This window comes from Aphelocoma coerulescens (assembly GCF_041296385.1).
Source record: "Aphelocoma coerulescens isolate FSJ_1873_10779 chromosome Z unlocalized genomic scaffold, UR_Acoe_1.0 ChrZ, whole genome shotgun sequence".
Lineage (NCBI taxonomy): Eukaryota > Metazoa > Chordata > Aves > Passeriformes > Corvidae > Aphelocoma > Aphelocoma coerulescens.
Window position 1 is genome coordinate 44,918,868 of NW_027184085.1, and position 12,662 is coordinate 44,931,529.

Genomic DNA, 12,662 nt, shown 5'->3' on the forward strand with positions numbered 1-12,662 from the left:
TCTGAAGCAAGGTTATGCTTTTGTAGGACTTGAGCTCAATTAGCTTTTGAAGCTATAGTTTGTCAGCACTACTGCTTCTCTTCTTCTCCTTCCCTCCTGCTACTGCCCATAAGTCTGTTTCTTCTCCCTTTTATCTTGCTTCCTTCCAAGCTGCCTTTTCCTCTCCTCTTTTCATGACTGGGGGCGTTTCTGCTTGCTTCCTTCTGCTGTATCTACCTGCATGTTTAGTGTGACAACTCTTCAGGGAAGGCGTTGGAAGGGTAAGGGAGGTCCTTCCACTTAAAGACCTTGGCATTGGTGCTGCAGAAGTAAAAACCATAGTCTCTAGTAAATGTGTGAAGTTTTAGATACATATTCCCTCTAATTTAAAAAATATAATTATGCCAAGCCATCTGTTGCTAATGTAAAAAAAGATGTAAATAGATGATACATAGTGTACGGAGTGTCACATGAGTGCTCCATCTGCTGTGGGGAAAGTCACCGCTCCCCAGCAACAACACTGGGTGCTGAAGTGCAATCCAGCATTTGGAGCAGACTTAGGCTTTCCAAAGGCATAACCAGATCCGAAGGCTGACCCAAAAGAAAAGCAACTCAAACAAGTGTGATTGGTAGATCTCTGTATATCAATCTTTCATCTCTGTTTTTCTGACAAGTAGCTGTAGTGGCTTAATTGAGGACATCATAAGTTATATCTTTATGCTCTTGTTCCAGACTCTTGGCAAGCTCAGGGATCCTGCTCTCCTTACTCATATTTCCAAGGTTTACCTGGCAGACAGGAGTCTAACAAGCTGTGTCTCTCTACCTAACAACATCAGAATGTACCCACAATGTCAGAGCAATTGGACAATGAACTAGCAGATGAAATGCAGCTCTGAGGAACATGAAGTAGTGGGCATGGGGCAACAGAAATCCTTTCCATGGATGCTGACTGATAGACTTCTTGTCAGCTGTTGCCACTCAGGAAGATACCCAGAACTGCTGTGAATTATTTGGTGTGCTCAGCAGTGGCTAGAAAAGGAAATAAAAGGTTGAGAATCATGAGAGACGTAATAAAGGTAATTTAATCCTCTCGGGCATGTGACTGGAGAATTCTCACTCTTCTTCACTGTGAGCCCTCCACCTAGTTCTGGTCTCCCCATCTCAGGATGGGTGCAGTGACAGGACAGGGCAGACTCTTGGAAGCTGGAAGTACAGCATAGTTCTCTGCAAAGGTACTAGGATCCTCAACCTGCAAAACAGAGAAAGTATGGTAGAGATCTTAAAAAAACAGGACTCTGATGGGAGATGTGACAGGAAAACCACTATTCACCTCTTCAGATGCCACCAGGTGTGGGTGACACCACAGGGAGTTAGCAGAGAACAGTTTCTAAACTCAGCAAAAGGATAAGCTGCTTCACAAGATGCACAGTTACCCTCTGCTGACAGAACTGGCGATGTTAAGAGTTTGTACAGCTCCCAAAAGCTTCTAAACAGATCTGTAGTACCAGTTCCATGAGAACTGATAAACATGGAAGCCCCAGAACAACCCTTCTTTCCAAAAGCTCTCAAATGCCTGTCAGCAGTAGGTGGAGGCAGATCTTTTATCATGCCATACTCTTTTCTGAGGTGTCTGCTGCCATCAGCCCGGGAGCTGTGTCAAATGGCTCCACAGTCTCACCGACCTTGAACAAGCAGTTTTGCAGAACCTGGTATCACGTTTCCAGCTTGCAACAGATTTGGGACAAAAAGGGAGTGCAAAACAACCCTGTAGGAAGCACTTTCTCTTGAGAAAACAATCTCCATTCCTGCAGTACTTCCTTCCCAGGTTTCTCTTGGATGGGCTCAGCAGTGGCTGATGGTAGATGCCTTTGAAGAGCAGGCTTTTCCCCTGAGGGCACAGCCCCTAGGTGAAGCCCAGAGATGGGGAGAAAGGCAACACAGAGAGTAGGGCAGGTCACGGTGGCTGGCCCTTACACTGAGGCTACCTACCCTGTGGTCTCCTGCTGCCCACAACAGTTACTGAAGGGAGGAAACATTATCCAGGGATGGAGGGTGAGCCATTCCTCAGGGACATAAATGAGCATTCCTCTTTCTTTTCGGCTGTTGGAGCATATCATCCAGCACCTCTTCATTTCCAAAGAGGCCATGAGGGTTCCCTTGAAGGGCACAACAGTACATGAGCAGTTTTTCACCTCTGAACATGAAGGTGATGTCTCAACATGGATTTTCACAGCAAAAAGATGAGTGGAAGAAAACTGAAGAGAAACCATCCAAAGTCATTCAGGGAGAGGGGCAGTGGGGTGAAAGGGGATGCCCTTGTGATCTCTTTGTCAGGAGCCAGGGCTTCTTGCTCCAGTAATGCTGGGGAAGACACAGTTACATCAAAACACCCACTTCTGGGGCCAAGGCAGCTGTTACCACCAGGATGAAGCCTTCCCTGTGCTACAAAATCTGTCTGAGAAAGCAGGATACACGTGGGTTTTGTAAGCAGCAAAATCAGGTACAAAAAAAATAAGAATGTCACCCTCTTAGCACCAACCCAAACATCTGTCTGGTCCAGACAGAGCCTAAGTTTTGCTATTGCTCAGAATAAAGCATCACAAAACATATTTTCTGCCTTTTAAAATCTGATTCCTTGAACATAGGGGGCTCTAATTCTGCCTTTGGTAGGAAGGTCATGATCTGCTCTTGCATCTTAATCTTGCATCCCTACCAGGTAACAAAGGTTCTCAGTTGAGTGGATCATGAAAAACCTAATGCCGCAGATCCAGCAGGAGGTAAATGCAGTTTGTTTGACCATGCAAACTGTAAGGTTTGGAAGTTCAAGATGGGATCAGGAGTTAGTGCCAGCTGTGTTCGCCCCCCACCCCAACCTCCCCAGCCAAAGCTCAGTGATGAGCAGGTCCTTCTGCAGATGTGGAGCAAGAAAGACAGCACAGAAAAGTCTTTAATCTCCCTGTCTCCGCCTGGAAAGCTGCTTCTCAGAGGTACAAGCCAGCAGAAGGACAAGCCAACAGAGGAGAAGCAGGTGAGCCACCAGTGATCAGAGAGCATTTAGGCACATGCAGGACTGGCTGTAACAGGCCCCCTCTTGTTTTTCACCTTTTATAGCTTCTTGAGAGGCCTGAATGGCCCTGACTTTGCATTTATGTCCTTTGCACTGCTGAGCAAACAAGCAGGGCCTTGTCTCCACCAGACTCCTCCACCCTTTGTTGGCTGCCTTTCAGTTTTCTGCCTTAGTGCATTGCAGGCAAATATTTGCGCTGTGGTCTCAGACACTACCTCACTCCTGTTTGCCCAGGTTCTCACTTCAGTGCCTTGAACATTGTGCTTACTCCACCCACACCCTGGGGTGACCAAGTCACAAGGACACAGGCTTTGTGTGCACTGCTGTCCTTTGTGTCCTCCTTCCCTGGTACTGGCAAACCTGAAGGTCAGCGATGTCCAGGCTGACAAACCCACCTGCAGCCTTTACAAGTGTGTCCTTGCTGGGGAGTGTAGCAGCCATGCCCAGCCCACCAGTAAGCACCAGGAGGTGAAGAGAGGGGGCAGATACCAGGCCTGGTTTTCGTGAACCTCTGTGTAAATGCTAAGCCCCTGTGTCTAAGTTTGCAGTGACTACAGTCTGCTGCAAGCCCAGATGCATGGAGGCTTGGAATTTCACCTTTTTCACCCACCTTCTGGTGCCTTGCAAGCAGAGCAGTCACTTGGGAGGGCTACATTTAATTATGTGTGTAGTCGTTTTCCATTGGGCTGTGTTCCCAAAAGGACATGCAAGCTGCATAAAATTATTGGTTGTGACCATTGGGAGTGTTTCATGCTGTGCATGAAACAGCCTAGGTCTCCTCGCTAGGCAAAATTGTCCAGTTAAGGCAGCTGTGGGTTCATTCTTGCGGTGATTCTCTCAGTGGTGTGCCTAGTTTGGCTGGGTACCACATACTCCCTCTGGGAGAGCCCTGACTTAGACCTCAAGGAGCAAGAGTAAAATAAAGTTCCCTATTCTGTTCTGTTCTCTTTACTTTTTTTTCCACCTCTCCTAAGCTCACAGCCTGAAAAGCTCAAAAGTGCTGCCAGACCGTTTGTGTCACACTGCAACTAGGCAGTGGTCTTTATGTGTCCTGTGGGGGGCAAAAATGGCCTGTTATGCATCTGGAGAGGTTTAGGCAGGACTAACACCAGTGCTCACATAGATCATGAGGATGGTTAGAGTGAAGCAGCACCTTTGCAGAAGGCCCACATGGTTTTAATTTGGGAGGTACCAGGGAAGAGCCACACACCGAAGGCGAGGCTCCAGCTGTTGTACCAGTCCCAAGCCAGATGGACACGTTCTGCTGCAGGGTGCCTGCTCTGGGGAGGCGGTGCTGCTGCTGCAGTGCCATGGAGCAGTCAGAAACAGCACAAAGGGGTAAATATGACACACTAGCCCTGCTGCTAGCATCACAGTAACCAGCTCCAACAGCAGTGGATCTATCCAAGAAGGAGGGATTTGCCTTCCTGGAGCTTCTTTCAAGGCTGATGTATGCAGAGAGGAATCAAAGTATGTGGTTTTAATAAAGCAACACAAGCATAAAATTTGACAAGTTCCTCTGTTCAAGCAAACTGTCCTTTCTAGCCAGAACATTTACTTCACACAAAGTCGATGAAGGAAAATAGAAAATCTCTCCTGGTTTTGGCTGTCAAAACTCAAGCAGCAATGCTAAGTTTGAAAGTAGAAGGGAAAGGCAGTGAGGTCAGGGTGCAGTTGCCCATTGATCCCAGCTGCATGGCACAAGGCAGACACTCCCCTGGGCCTCACTTTGCAAGTCTGTCATTTCCAGAAACGACAATGAGTCACATTTGCCCCATGTCTCATTTAAAGAGATTGAAAGAATTAACTGGTAAGGCACTGGGAAAAGCCTGGTGTGAGTCATGCTTTCAGAGCCATAGCTGCACAGGAACAGGAAAGCCCACATGGCTGTTCCCAGACTGCAGCCCATGGGCATGTATGCCCCTTAAAATCTCCAGAATCTGCAGTCAGTGAGACTCTAGCACCTTCAGAAGGGCAAGAGGTGATCCAAGGGGTATATTGAGGCTTCAAGGTATTCAGCGGCATAATGAGATGTCCAGTCATTTGCACAGCTGGTTTTGGCTTGAGTTTGTCTTTACCCACAGTGTGTGCTCTCAGGTGGCCTGGAAACTGGCTTCAGAATAGTCAGTAAGAGAGTATTTTGTTCAACACCCACTATAAATAGATGCACTGGAACAGAGACATTATAGGTGAGAAGGAAGAGCTGTTAATTTCCTGAGATCAGCCAAGCTGGCCAGCACCTGGAGTTAAATCTCCATCACTCCTCAAAAGGCTACAGCGATGAGAGAAAGATAGTGGAATACACTCCTTTCCAGTCAACTCTTACTTAATCTGCAAATGCCGGAGGGTCTTGGCCTGTGGCAAAACAGAAGAGGTAATCTGGCACCTCTGTTGAGCTTTCTAAATTGCCTTCAAATTGTGGATTTTCTAAAGCATGTTTTGGAGAACAGCAACAGGTCTCCCCATGCTGGTGTTTTGCCCCAAAGTATTTACATTAGTGTCAATTTTGTGTAATTTTCTGTCTGGTATTTTCCTTCATTTTCTCCCCTATTTAAGCCTGTTAAATACAGAACCCAGAAAAAAGGGAGATTCAAGATCTCCTTAAAACTAAGGGGCAAATCCACAAAGCCAACACAGTTTTTAAGGCCACATTCTTGCTGTGGCTTTACCTAGCCCTGCCCAGCACAGGGAAGCAAGGCTGTGCTGAACCTACAGGCTCATGATACTCACCGTAGGCAGAGGCTCTCTCCCTTCTACAGCTGCATTTGTCAGTCAGTTTATTGATTCACTGACCTGAGATTTTCTGCTTTTGTACATTAGCAGGTGAAACTGTGGAGGATAACATGGTATGCTCTCTGTCCTTCTACTTCCAGGAGGTGGTATTCAGTTTGCTGCACAGCAAAGTGCCTACACACACACCTGGGCAGGGAAGGCAAAGAGAGAGGGAGGGGAGCTGGGAAGGCTGCCAGCTGCAGCCTGAGGGAGCAGATGGAGATGCAGTGTTAGGGTTAGAGAAATGCAGTGAGTGGGAGGCACCAAAGGAGAGCTCAGGCATAGAGAAAGGATGGAAACAGGGTGGAAAGGAAGAAAAAGTTCTCTTTGCAACTGTCGATAAGCACCAGGAATTCCAGAGCATCAGGAGGTTTTATTTGGTTTACACGGCAAGGTTCTGGTAACGGAGCACTACAGAGATGGCTTCTGTGAGAAGCTACCAGAAACCTCTCCCACATCTGACAGAGCCAATGCCAGATGGTCCCAGGATGGACCCACTGCTTCCCAAGGCCAAGGTACTCAGAGTTGATAGTAATAACTCTGTGATAATATCTTTAAATAGGAAAAAAAGTTATTGTGAGGCATTAACTGTGGCCAGAGAAGAGAGAAGTGAGAATATGTGAGAGAAACAACTATGCAGACACCAAGGTCCGTGGAGAAGGAGAGGGAGGAGGTGCTCCAGATGCCAGGACTGAGATTCCCTGCGTTGGAACTGGTGGGTGCCTGAGAGGAGGCTGTGACCCCATGAGAGGCCTGTGCTGGAGCAGGGTCCTGGCAGGGACCTGCAGACCCATGGAGAGAAGAGCCCATGCTGGAGCAGGTTTCTAGTAGAACTCGTGACCCTGTGGAGGACCCACAGTGGAGCAGGGGAAGGACTCCTTTCCCTAACAAGAAAGCAGCAGCAGCAGCAGCAAGAACATGTCAGGAGCTCACCATAACCCCATTTCCCATCTCCCTGCACCACTTGTGGGAGGAGGTAGAGAATTGGGAACAAAGTTTGGCCTGGGAAGGAAGGAGGGGTAGGGAGAAGGTGTTTTTAGGATTTGTTTTACATATTATCCTGCTCTGATTTTGACTGATAATGAATTCAACCCAAGTAAAGTCTGTTTTGCCCATGATGGTAAGCAGTGAGTGATCTCTCCCTGTCGCTACCTGAGCACCTGAGCCTTTCCTTTTATTTTCTCTCCCCTGTCCAGCTGTGGGGGGAAGTTATAGAACAATTTTGGTGGGCACCTGGCATCCCTGGGCCAACCCACCACAGAGGTCCAGCTGTTCGATGTGGAATATGGCAGGGGCATGGCTATTCCACCATAGAGCACAGGCCATGGGTAGCTGGAAACCTCCTTCAGGAGTAATATCTGCTTAAGGCCTCTCAAGCAGATGTAATAGTTGCAGCCAAAAACCCATTTCATGTTCCTTTCAGGTGGGCCCTATTGCTCAGGGCCATGGATGACTGAGCTGTTTGATATCCTGCTCCCTATGGAAACTGGACCTGTTCTACCAAGTCCAAAGGAAAAAAACTTGTTTGATTAAAGGAAACAAACACACAAAAAAAGACCAAGAAAATAAGCAAAGGATGAGCATTCAACCCCAGACATAGCTACCTCAGGTAATGTGGTGTTCAGAGCTGCTGCTGTGTTTATAAATATATATATTTATATATACGTATTTATAAATATATATATTTATTATAGGTTACGTGATGCTGTGGCTACAGGTGCACAGGAACTGTCAGGTCAGAGCAGAGCAGTAGCCCTTTTAACTCAAAAGTATGGCTCAGGGAATGACTCCACAGGTTACTAAAAGCTACAAGGTGATGGTTAGGAATTATGTGCTCTGGCTGCCCTATTTGTCTTCTCCTGGTCTGGGCTGCTGGATAGCTGAAGAATGAGCTTTGAGACACCCTCCAGAATCCAACCATTATGATGCATCACACACAGCAGTCATATCATGGGACATGACAGGCATCCAGGGATCTGTGACTGGCCTTTGCAACTTGAAATCTCAGGAATCAGGCCTCCAGCCCTGCCCTACTCACTGACCATGGGCTGACATCCATCCAACAACCTCCCTGAATTGATAAATCCATCAGTTACAGTCATTAACTCTCCACCTGCCTTGCAGCTGGGTCTTTCTGGGACTGACATTTGAGAGTTGTAGCACGAATGATGAAGACATGAATTTCAGATTTGGCAGAATGGCTCAGATGATGAAACAGCTGCCCAAATCTTGTAATTTACACTTCCTGACCTAATTTACGGTTGGTGGGGGAAACCCAGTGCAACTTGCATGTCATATCTTCCACATTGCTATGTCACACCAGAGAAAAGGAACACTTAGAAATTACTTTAGTGCAGCCAGCTACAGATGAAACAGAAAGTAACCTGCTCACATCAGGACAAGTGAGAGAAGTTCACAGCTATTTTCTGTCACCTACTATTTGACTTCTGGCAACTGATGCAACTGCCAGATCTACCTGAATGGCCTGTGCCAGAACCTCAGTCACCCAGGCTGAAGGAACAGAAATAATAGGCTGAAAGAGAACCAATGGGCCTTTGCCTCCCTTAGTCTGGAAGATGTGCAGGGCACAGGAATAAATTATGAGTTGCCGTTCTGTGTTAGAACTGTGGTTTTGGAAGTTGTGCAAGGGCCATGCCTGTTTCACTCTTGCAAGGAACCCCAAGAGAGAGGGAGAAGAAAGGGAAATTCTCAGAAGAAAAAAAAACAAAACCTGAACACAATCCTGCAGGTTATTCAACCAGTGGGAAGCACCCGCTTTCATTCCACACTCTCTGGATAAAAAAGCACAATCAGTCTCAACTATCTCCTTCCTGAGCACTTCTGAAGGCACCATTCTGAGGCACTCAAAGCCAGAGGAACTCAAACCTTAAAGAGAACAAGCAGACTGGTTCTTATATCACATATGCTAAACACTTTTCCATAGAACCATGATCTGAAGTTCAAATTGACATAGAAAATTAACAATACCCTCAAACATCTATCAAGCCATTAAAACCACAAACCATTTTGTTGTTCTACTTCCCCTCTGCAATTAATTTGGAAAGCATGAAGATTATTGCAACAGTGCTTCAGACTCCCCCATGAAGAAATCTGTCTTGAGTGAAAACCTGCAAGGAATGGTCTGACTAGCATGTGTGAAACACAGCCTGAAGCCATGCACGACATGGAGATTAAAAAGCATTAAACAACTCCCAGAGCACTGAGGGAGGCACAGTTCACATTTAGAAGTCACAGTAGTCCCACACCAAACCAATAATGCGGTCATAAAACTAAGTGCCAACATACAACAGCATGAACAACAGTGTGATTACAGCTTCCTTCCCCTCCCCCAGCTTTGTCATGCCCCAAAAATCCTAGCATTTGTATCTTAAACCAGAAGAAAACATTCCCTCTGCTGTTTTTTCAGTGCCAGACCTGGAATCCATGCGCTCTAGAGAAAAGCCAGGGTCCAGCTGTGTGCCGGCGTGTGAGCTGGCACAGCCAGCGCCACCGGCACTGCCCTGCTTCCCAGCTCTCACTCCAGCCTGGCATCCTCGCAGCGCTCCTGCTGGGCCTTGGCACTCACTCCGCCCAGCGTCGCTAGTTTGAAAGGATGTATCCGGAAGGCAGGGCTGCCTTCCCAGAGCACGGGAGCTTTCAGCTGGGACTTCAGAAGCGTTGTCAGCACGTGGGGATGTTTACCGAGTAGCTCTCCTGTAGGAGTATGTCAAGATGTATCAATGTGCATAAGAACGATCATGGGAAAGAAAACGAAATCTCTTATTTCAACAGCTTTACTCCAGATGTGGTTCAGAACAATTCAATTTGCAAAAAGGTTTTACTGTCACTCGTTCTGTTGAACGAGAAAACTTAAGACACGGCTAACAGGAGCTGATGACTCCAGTCAGCTTTTCTTAGCAAGGGCCTGAAATCTGATCTCATCAGAGCTGGACCGTCTCTTCTCCTCTTTTGCTCTATACAGAAGTTTACTTTCTGAGTTGCAACTGCACTAGCATATGCGGAAGAGCACAAAGAGCAACATTTTTGCAAGAAGAAATTTGTCCCTCCTTGCACTTTGGTAAGTTCACACAATCAAAGGAAGCAGTGTATCAAGCATGGTTTAAAAATACTTTTTAAAAAGCCCAAATCACTATGCCTTAAGCCTTTTAAATTTCTTGATGAAATGATAAAAAACACAGCCAAAAATATGAATATAAAGCAGTTTTAATTTTCCTCTAGATATTTATATCAAAGAAATAATACTCATGTCCAAGTACTGTACATACAATATCTTCCTTATAAACTCTGTAGTTTAAAACACATGTACAAAATTGCACATTGCAGTTTGCAAAAAATCATAAATACCTTTTTGCATGTAAACAATTCCAGCACAAGGATCAATGTTATACATTCCAAAATGTCTAAGTGTCTGTTCACAAACAAAAACAAACAAAAACCCCACTGTGATCTCCATAAAGGTCCTAATGTTACAAATCAATCATTAACAGATTTCTAACTGATGTACTACACACAGGGATACATAAATGAGCACAAGGCAAGTCGCCTTTTAGTCATAAGTACTTAAGACAGAGGCTTGGAATACAATCCTGCTGCCATTTAAACCCACGGTATCCATCCCACAGTATTTAGTGGTAGCAGCATTGAGTTAATTTTTCCAAGATTGCCAATTGCAGTATGCCTTACTTCCAATTCTCAAACAAGTTGGCTACCACTGAACAGTAGGAATTTGAAAATTATTGTAAACACAGTTATCACTGTTGTATATTCAGTAAGTTACAGTATTCTCCTAAACACATCACTAAATTAAGAAAATGTTTTACATTTAATCAAGTGCAAGATGCCCACTAGTATCGTCCACTTTGTCTCAGAAACAAGTATTTTGAATATAATACTACACAGTTAGTAAAAGTAATGTAAAAAAAATTACAATGGACATAATCCTCAGTTGTGTATTATTAAGCCCTGTAGCTTGTTTACAGAAAAAAAATCACCACATCAGAAAAAAGGTCTCAGAAGTGCCCTTTAAAATCTCTCCTGACCAAATCCAGCAAATGAGTAGCTACTGAATTTTGTTTCACTACTATCTCCATCTGTGTGCAATGTCCTTGCCAGCACACCTGTTGAAGACTTCCCAAAATTAATCAAGTTTTTCAAGGTCCATGATATCCATACAAAATTACGTGTTTTGTTGTCTGTTTTGGGTTACTTTTGTGGGGTTTTTTTTTTGTTGTTTCGTTGGGGATTTTTCAACCTGTTCACATGCCATAATTTCATAAAATTCTACCAAAAGCAGAGATTTTTAAAGGGTTTCTCAGAGGCTTCCCCTGTGCCAGCTAATTTAGTAAGGCAGAATAAGAAGGTACACATAAACCCAACTTACAAAAACCCAAGAAAGGATGTTTGGGAAAAACACCCACCCACCAACTTGTTGCACGTAAGCTGCTGGAAGAGCAAAGCCCAATTTGAACTGCTCTGCTTCCACCTTTTGTTTTGAAGAGCTACACTGAAGGAAAAGGTTTCAGTGCCATGCTTGAAGGCCTGTGAAGAACCAGCTTGAAGAATTGTAGGAAGTGGCAGTTTGCTCACACCTCTTTTGGACAAAAAGAGAGCTTGGAGATGCTGGTGGTGACAGAGCAGGGAGGGGATTCTTGCCCTTTACAGGAAATTCCTTATTCTGTTAATCAGCATGTGGCATGAATCCCAGTAAGGACCACAGAACTTGCATGATACTAGCAGCAGACCCAGCCCATGACATTGCAAAGTATTGTGACTATAGTAATGCAGATCATCAAGTGTTTTCTGCATCATGGAAGCTTAGCAAGAATCAGAAGCCACCAAGGGTTTTCAAAGCTGGGTCCTATTGCCCAAGAGCTCTCCTTTATCTTATGGGAGTTAGTTCCTCTGTTGAACTGATAAAAAGACATACTGCACAAAGAATCATACATTTCATCTTTCTCAGTCTGCACCTAACTGGAGCTACTCCTTTCTAAGGGGATCTCCTTTGAGTCATACAGGATTAGCCACCACAAACACCACGCAGTGAGGGCACATGCGCGGTCCCCTGAACCTCAGAAAGATTTTTCAGTGTAGGCAGAAATTGCACTTACAACAAGCCAGCTTTAGATGAGCCACTACAGGAAAGAGAAACTGCTCTGGAAGAATGTCCTACAACTCCACAGATGGAAAAACACAGAAAGCCAAAGAGCTACTTCACCAAAAGTCTTATTCAGCAATACAGACCCAGCCACCTCTCCTGGTAAGATGCTCCATAGGGAGTCTAAGAATTACCTTTAGATATCATAAACTAGAGGTAACCTAACAGACTGAGTTTTAAGGCCCAGGAGGCTCAAGGCCCTTCACAGCAGAATATCCCTGGTACTGCCACCTCTGAATCTCTCTACCCTTCTCCCCTTCTCTCCTTTTTACCTTAAGAAGCCAGTAGACCCGTTCCTGATTAAGAAGAGTGGGAGTGGCAAAAATCAGTGGCTAAATTTTGGTGTGCGAGAGGCCTATGCAGACTTGCCTATCATTTTCTATTTAAAAGACAGGAATTGCACAATACTATATTGCAACACTTACTCCCTTCCCTTTGTCCCGTACAAAGTAGCAAAGCGCAACCAAAGCAAATCACTGTTGGGAGTGTTTAGATTGATGGCTCACATGTCAGAACAGCGCTAAGCGTCTCTGTAATTAACAGCACTTTGCAACAAAGTAAAACAATTCTCCAAGATATACTTGTGTTGGGCCTTTTATTTCTGGTTTGGGTTTCTTTCTGTGGGTCTTGGTTTGGTTTGGTTTTGGGGCTTGTGTTTTGGTTTTTTTT

General features: G+C 45.2%; 1 long non-coding RNA gene across 1 annotated transcript; it reads right to left on the reverse strand.

Moving 5' to 3' along the window:
* Window positions 1-641: 641 nt before the first annotated feature.
* On the reverse strand, window positions 642-12,661 carry LOC138103023 (uncharacterized). The gene is made up of 3 exons (XR_011147640.1): window positions 12,266-12,661; window positions 9,254-9,532; window positions 642-1,228 (listed from the first exon to the last, which is right to left on the reverse strand). It is a non-coding gene; the product is annotated as an uncharacterized lncRNA (long non-coding RNA).
* Between the last annotated feature and the right edge of the window lies 1 nt (window position 12,662).